Source organism: Megalobrama amblycephala, linkage group LG16 (genome assembly GCF_018812025.1).
Source record: "Megalobrama amblycephala isolate DHTTF-2021 linkage group LG16, ASM1881202v1, whole genome shotgun sequence".
Classification (NCBI taxonomy): domain Eukaryota; kingdom Metazoa; phylum Chordata; class Actinopteri; order Cypriniformes; family Xenocyprididae; genus Megalobrama; species Megalobrama amblycephala.
Window position 1 is genome coordinate 9,960,539 of NC_063059.1, and position 6,868 is coordinate 9,967,406.

Consider the following 6,868-nt stretch of genomic DNA (forward strand, 5'->3'; position numbering starts at 1 on the left):
GATGTGTGAACAAATGTTTGGTGACACTACAGTTTTTTAGTAACGCTTTTCGGGTTTTGCACTTTGCAGACGGTCCCTTCGAATCTGTCTCTCAGCCGTCCGCGCATAGAGATCCATTTATTTTGTCCACTGCGGAGGAAAGCTGGTTTTGAGGAAAATGAGGTTGTAGCTGTTTATCTTTACTACGATTGAAAAGAGGTGTTATTGTGTACCAACATAATTTAGCTGTGCACTCGATTTCAGGTAGCCTAAGTTACAGACTTCACCGGTTCGCCAGCCCTATCTCTAACCTTTAATCTCAATAAAAGACGCCTTTCTGAAAAGTGCACACCTTGACACACCACAAAGTTAGTTTAAATATAATGTGCCTAATGAGGTTTGATAAGTTGAAAAGAACATAAAGAATCTGAAAGTAAAATAATAATTCTGACTTTGAAAATAAGCTAAATAATAACAGCATTCAGATTCAGCATGCACTGAGACCATTAACATAAACTAAGTAGTTTTAACAAAATTTTAATGTTTTAACCTGCTACAAATCTATTTTGTGTATAATGTATTTTAATTAAGAAAAATAGGAAATGGTGCATTTTACCAGCTTACTCCTGTGCAGATACTGGTGGCTTCACTGTTAGCTAGGCACATGGATCTAAAATTTCATTTGCTGAACAAAATTTGAAATTTACCAAATTTTAGACTACCCTGTAATAAAATAAAACATTTATTGAATATTGACAAACGTATGTGACATAGCTTTTGTAGTATATGAAAAAGTTGAGGTTTGATTGTTAATATTTGTTTCCAGCGGAACATTTTCCCACAATACAACTATTACTAAAAAGAGAAAATGCAATATGTATGCAAACGTTTGTACCCAAGTTATTGAATACATGAGTAAACAACACTCTGTTCTACACTGTATGTACAGATCTAAACAGCTCATGAAAGACAATAAATTTAATAAGGTTATTATATTATTGGAAATCATACCAGAACAACAATTCTTCACAAATGTCGACTGTAACTACAATAAAAATAATAGTAAAATAAATCCAATAAAGTTTAGACAGTGTTGGACTGGTTATCTGAATTAGGTTCTCCATCAGACTCGAGAGACTCCAATCCAGTGCAGATCAAAATGCAGGCAACGCAGGCAGATCAAAAACATTGTTGAATATCAAGTTGAATGTCAAGTGTCCCCAACTAAGCAAGCCAGAGGCAACCCTGGTGAAAAAAAGTACTTTATTGTATTTCAAATATATTCCCCTTTCAGTAGTACTTTGCAAATATACTAACAAAAAAGTGTACCGCCTTTAAATATACAAAAAGTATATTAGCATCATACTTTTACCTATTTTCACAATACAACTTTTAACATACTTTAAAATAATAATATATTATCAAAAAATATATTTTAGAAAAATATACTTAAAATGAACGTTCTGTGTATTTTTTTTAAAGTGCATATATTTGATCATTACTTTAAAATATATTTTAAACTGTATGCTCAAAATAGTAATTGTAACAATGCACTGAAAGTATATTTAAAAAGTACATTATTTAATATCCTGAAGTTGTAGTGTATTTAAAGTTAAATTTGAGTATAATTTTTAAGTTTACTTATTCATGCTTGGAATTAATTTCATTACTTGTGCATATTTCTTTCAGAAAGTGTTAAAATGTGTGTGTTACAGTACAGACGGCACGGAGGCAGATGTAAAAGCAAGTAAGGTTGTTTATTGATATCAGCAGAGATGAGGTGAGTATATGGCAGAGAGATAGCTTGAAGAGATGATAGGGAAATGATACTGTCCTTTGTTGCTTGTAGATGGAGTACTTGGAGGCAGACACAGATGACTGAAGACGGAGAACACTCACACACAGAGAGGAGCACACGGGAGGAAGACTGAAGACACTGGAGACGCTGGAAGCAGGTAAGTAGCAGATTGGAGTCCTTGAGGTAAGTATACAAGAGTCTGTGATACGTACGAGACCGGACAAAGACTGTGTGTGTGAGTGTGGCAGATATAGTGCTGGTGATTGCAGGGATGATGACGTGCAGGTGGCGGTGATTAGAACTCCGGTGATTGAGTGCGCGGGTATTGCGCGGGTATCCCCCCCCCACGGCCCGCTCCTGAGGGCCGAAGACCCCGACGTCGTGGTGGCCGACCTCGAGGGCGTGGGGCAGGTCTGTCCGGGTGGCTGGTGTGGAAGGCTTGCAGCAGATTGGGATCAAGGATGTAGTTTCTCGGGACCCACGACCGCTCCTCTGGTCCGTAGCCCTCCCAGTCTACGAGGTATTCCAGGAGACCACCACAGCGCCGGGAGTCCAGAATTTCACGAACCTCGTATGCAGCTCCATCCTCCAGAAGAAGTGGAAGGGGGGGCTCGGCGGCTGCCACGTCAGGTTCTGTGGAAGGAGAGACAGAAGGGTGGTGAGGTTTTAACAGGGAAACATGGAAGGTGGGATGAATTTTGTATTGTGGAGGGAGCTGAAGGCGATACGTGACAGGGTTGATCTGCTTGATGATGGTGAACGGGCCAATGAAGCGGGGACTCAGCTTTCTGCAGGGCAGACGCAGTCTGATGTCCCTGGTCGACAGCCAGACCTTCTGCCCCGGCTAGTAGTTGGGAGCGTTGGAGCGGCGAAGGTCGGCTGTCATCCTGCGTCTGCGCAGGGCCCTCTGCAGCTGATGGTGGGCTGAGTCCCATACCCTCTCGCTCTCCCAGAACCAGTAGTCGACAGCCGGAACGTTGGAGGGTTCCCCGTCCCAGGGGAACAGTGGGGGTTGGTAACCGAGTACGCATTGAAAGGGTGTTAATCCGGTGGAAGGCTGATGGAGGGAGTTCTGGGCGTACTCGGCCCAACCCAGGTACTGGTTCCAGGAGTCCTGGTGGCCATGGCAGAAGGTACGCAGGAAGCGGCCGATCTCCTGGATCTTCCGTTCCATCTGCCTGTCCGTCTGAGGGTGGTATCTGGAAGACAGACTTACGGTCACACCCAGGAGGGACAGGAAGGCCTTCCAGACCCGGGAAATGAACTGGGGCCCTCTGTCAGATACTATGTCCTCGGGGATTCCATAGTAACGAAAGATGTGGTTGAACATTAGTTCTGCAGTGGTTAGAGCGGTAGATAGACCTTGTAGAGGAATTAGATGGCAGGCTTTGGAGAATCGATCCACTACCACGAGGATGCAGGTGTGACCGTCTGATGGTGGGAGATCCGTTATGAAATCCACTCCCAGGTGTGACCATGGTCGCTCAGGAACGGGCAGAGGATTGAGCTTGCCGGCCGGCAGATGACGAGGGCTCTTGGAGATGGCGCACTCCCTGCAGCCCTGCACGTACCTTCTGACATCCCTGGCCAAGTTGGGCCACCAGAAGCGCTCTTTCAGCAGCGCGAGGGTTTCATTGGCCCCCGGGTGACCAGTGCCAAGTGATGAGTGAGCTGCGTGGATTAGTGGAGTGCATCGTGCTCGGGTGATGTACTGAAGACCTTGTGGGCAACCCGGCGGAGTGTAGGTAGAGGCATTGGAGGAGGGCAGAGTTTCTTCAGACCACTGGATGGGACTCACGAAGATGGATTCTGGAAGGATGGTTTCAGGAGTTTCATTTTTCTCATCAGGAGCATGGAGACGGGATAAGGCATCTGCCTTGAGATTCTTGGAGCCAGGACGATAGGAGATAGTGAAGTCAAATCTTGAGAAGAACATAGCCCAGCGAGCTTGACGAGGGCTCAGCCTTTTAGCAGCCTTGAGATACTCCCAAGTTTTTATGGTCGGTTAACACTTGAAAAGGGTGCTTGGCTCCCTCCAGCCAATGCCTCCATTCCTCCAATGCGAGCTTAACGGCCAGGAGCTCGCGGTCACCGATGGCATAGTTGACCTCCGCCGGGTTAAGCTTGTGGGAGAAGAAGGCGCATGGATGGAGTCTACTTGGCTGCCCCTGCTGCTGGGAGAGGACCGCTCCCACTCCTGTGGTGGATGCGTCCACCTCCACGACTAAAGGCAGGTCAGGGTTAGGGTGGACTAGGAGGGGAGCGGTGGTGAAGGCGTATTTGAGGGCTTCGAAGGCTCTTGTGGCATCTTCGGACCAGGACAGAGACTTGGGCTGATGTCGGAGGAGGTTGGTTAGTGGACAGACGATGGAACTGTAGCCTTTGATGAATCGGCGGTAGAAATTGGCGAAGCCTAGGAAGCGTTGGAGTTCTTTAATGGTTGTAGGTGTGGGCCAGGACCTGATGGCCTCCACCTTCCCCTCGTCCATCCGGATGCCACTGTGATCAATGATGTATCCCAAGAAGTGGACGGATGACTGGTGGAAGGAGCATTTTTCCGCCTTGAAAAACAGTTGGAACTGCCGTAAGCGCTTGAGGACCTCTGCAACGTGGTGGCGATGTTCGGCCATGCTCCGTGAGTAAATGAGGATGTCGTCGATATACACCAACACGAGCTTGTGGAGAAACTCCCGGAGCACCTCATGAATAAAATCCTGGAATACGGAGGGGGCGTTGACTAGTCCATAGGGCATGACCAAGTATTCGTAATGGCCGGTGGGCGTGACAAAGACGGTCTTCCACTCGTCCCCCTCGCGTATCCGGATAAGGTTATACGCGCTGCGGAGGTCCAGCTTAGTGAACACAGTGGCACCACGGAGATGTTCCAGGGCCGCTGGGATGAGGGGAAGTGGGTAACGGAACTTGATGGTTATTTTGTTGAGAGACCGGTAATCTATACAGGGCCGCAAGCCTCCGTCCTTTTTGGCCACGAAGAAGAAGCTGGAAGCAGCAGGGGAAGTAGACGGACGGATGTATCCTTGATTAAGGGCCTCTTCAATATATTCCTCCATGGCCTTCTCCTCCGGCACTGAAAGGGGGTAGATCCTTCCCCGTGGCACTGGCTCACCCGGTAGCAGATCGATGGCACAGTCCCATGGCCGGTGTGGAGGTAGTTCGGAGGCTCGTTGCGGGCAGAAGACATCGCTGAAGGGGGCGTAACAGGATGGAATGTCGATAGATCGTTTCTCGATGGGGCTCTCGATGGAGGTAGCGTAGACAGTGATTTTTTTTGGACGTGGAGATGGAGGAACAGGAAACCCGGAGAAACAGTTGGAGAAACAGTGTTCGCCCCACTTCAGGATCTCGCCTAGAACCTAGAACCCTAGAACCACGTCAGCGGTTGATTCCTCCAGAACCAGCAGGTGAATATCCTCGACGTGTAGTATTCCAACACGGAGCTGCAGCGGTCCCACACAGCAACTGATCTTCGTGCGGCTTAGGGGCTTTCCGGTGATGGAGTGGACTTGGTAGATGGACGGCGAAGTTTTGAGCTTGAGTTGTCGGCAGAGGGCACCGGAGATGAAGTTCCCGGCTGACCCTGAATCGAGGAGCGCGACAACTGGAACAGATACATTTACAGCAGTAAGGTTTACAACAGTGGAGAGTGGTTTCATCTTTTTTATGGAGGGAATGATGGCACTCACCAGAGGTCTTGGAGGACGCATTGGGCATGCAGAGAGCACATGCCCAGGAGAACCACAGTAGAGACATAAATTCAGGGTCAGCCTTCGTTGACGTTCGGTGTAGGAGAGTCGAGAATGTTCAACTTGCATGGGTTTGCTGGCTGGTTCTGGGGAGCTGACGGGTTCGGACCAACGGAGGAGGAAGTGAGGAAGTGGATGGCCCTGGTGCTCTTCGAGACACGACTGCATACGAGTGCCTACGCGGATGGCGAGTTGGATGAAGCGTTCGAGGCCGATGGTGTCCTCGTATGCAGTGAGATGCAATCGCAACTTGGGCTCCAACCCCTGGCGGAAAGAGGTGATGAGGGCTTGTTCATTCCATCCGCTGCTGGAAGCCAGAGTACGGAACTGCAAGGCATAATAACTCACTGAGTTAGATCCTTGTTTCAAATTATAGAGTTTCTCACCAACTGATGAATCCGAGAGGGGCTTTCCAAAGACTTCGCGGAAATGAGCGACGAAGGCTGGATAGGATTTCACCACGGAACCTTTCTGAATCCAGAGTGCGTCCGCCCAGCGGAGAGCTTTACCTTGCAGTTGTGAGATTATGAAGGCGATCTTAGCGGTATCAGTGGGGTAGAGTTGCGATTGCATCTCCAGGACCAGCTCACATTGCAGGAGGAATCCGCTGCAATCCTCCGCCAATCCTGAGTAGGGCGCCGGCCTGGCCATGGGACTGGCGTGCATGGTTGGAGAGTGGAACGAAGAAGTGAATGAGGAAGCGGTGACAGGTGCTGGAGACGGTGACGGTGGTTGTGGTGGAGTGAGTGCTCGACGCAGCACGTCCACGAGCTCCTGGAATGGGTCTGGTTGGCTCATGCTGATATCCTGTCGTGTTGCTGGTCCGGTCTTCTGTTACAGTACAGACGGCACGGAGGCAGATGTAAAAGCAAGTAAGGTTGTTTATTGATATCAGCAGAGATGAGGTGAGTATATGGCAGATAGATAGCTTGAAGAGATGATAGGGAAATGATACTGTCCTTTGTTGCTTGTAGATGGAGTACTTGGAGGCAGACACAGATGACTGAAGACGGGGAACACTCACACACAGAGAGGAGCACACGGGAGGAAGACTGAAGACACTGAAGACACTGGAGACGCTGGAAGCAGGTAAGTAGCAGATTGGAGTCCTTGAGGTAAGTATACAAGAGTCTGTGATACGTACGAGACCGGACAAAGACTGTGTGTGTGAGTGTGGCAGATATAGTGCTGGTGATTGCAGGGATGATGACGTGCAGGTGGCGGTGATTAGAACTCCGGTGATTGAGTGCGTGGGTATTGCAGGGAGGTGGAACCTGACGTGTCTGTGGCAGTGTGACTGATGTGCTAAATATATGCAGTAGCCTAC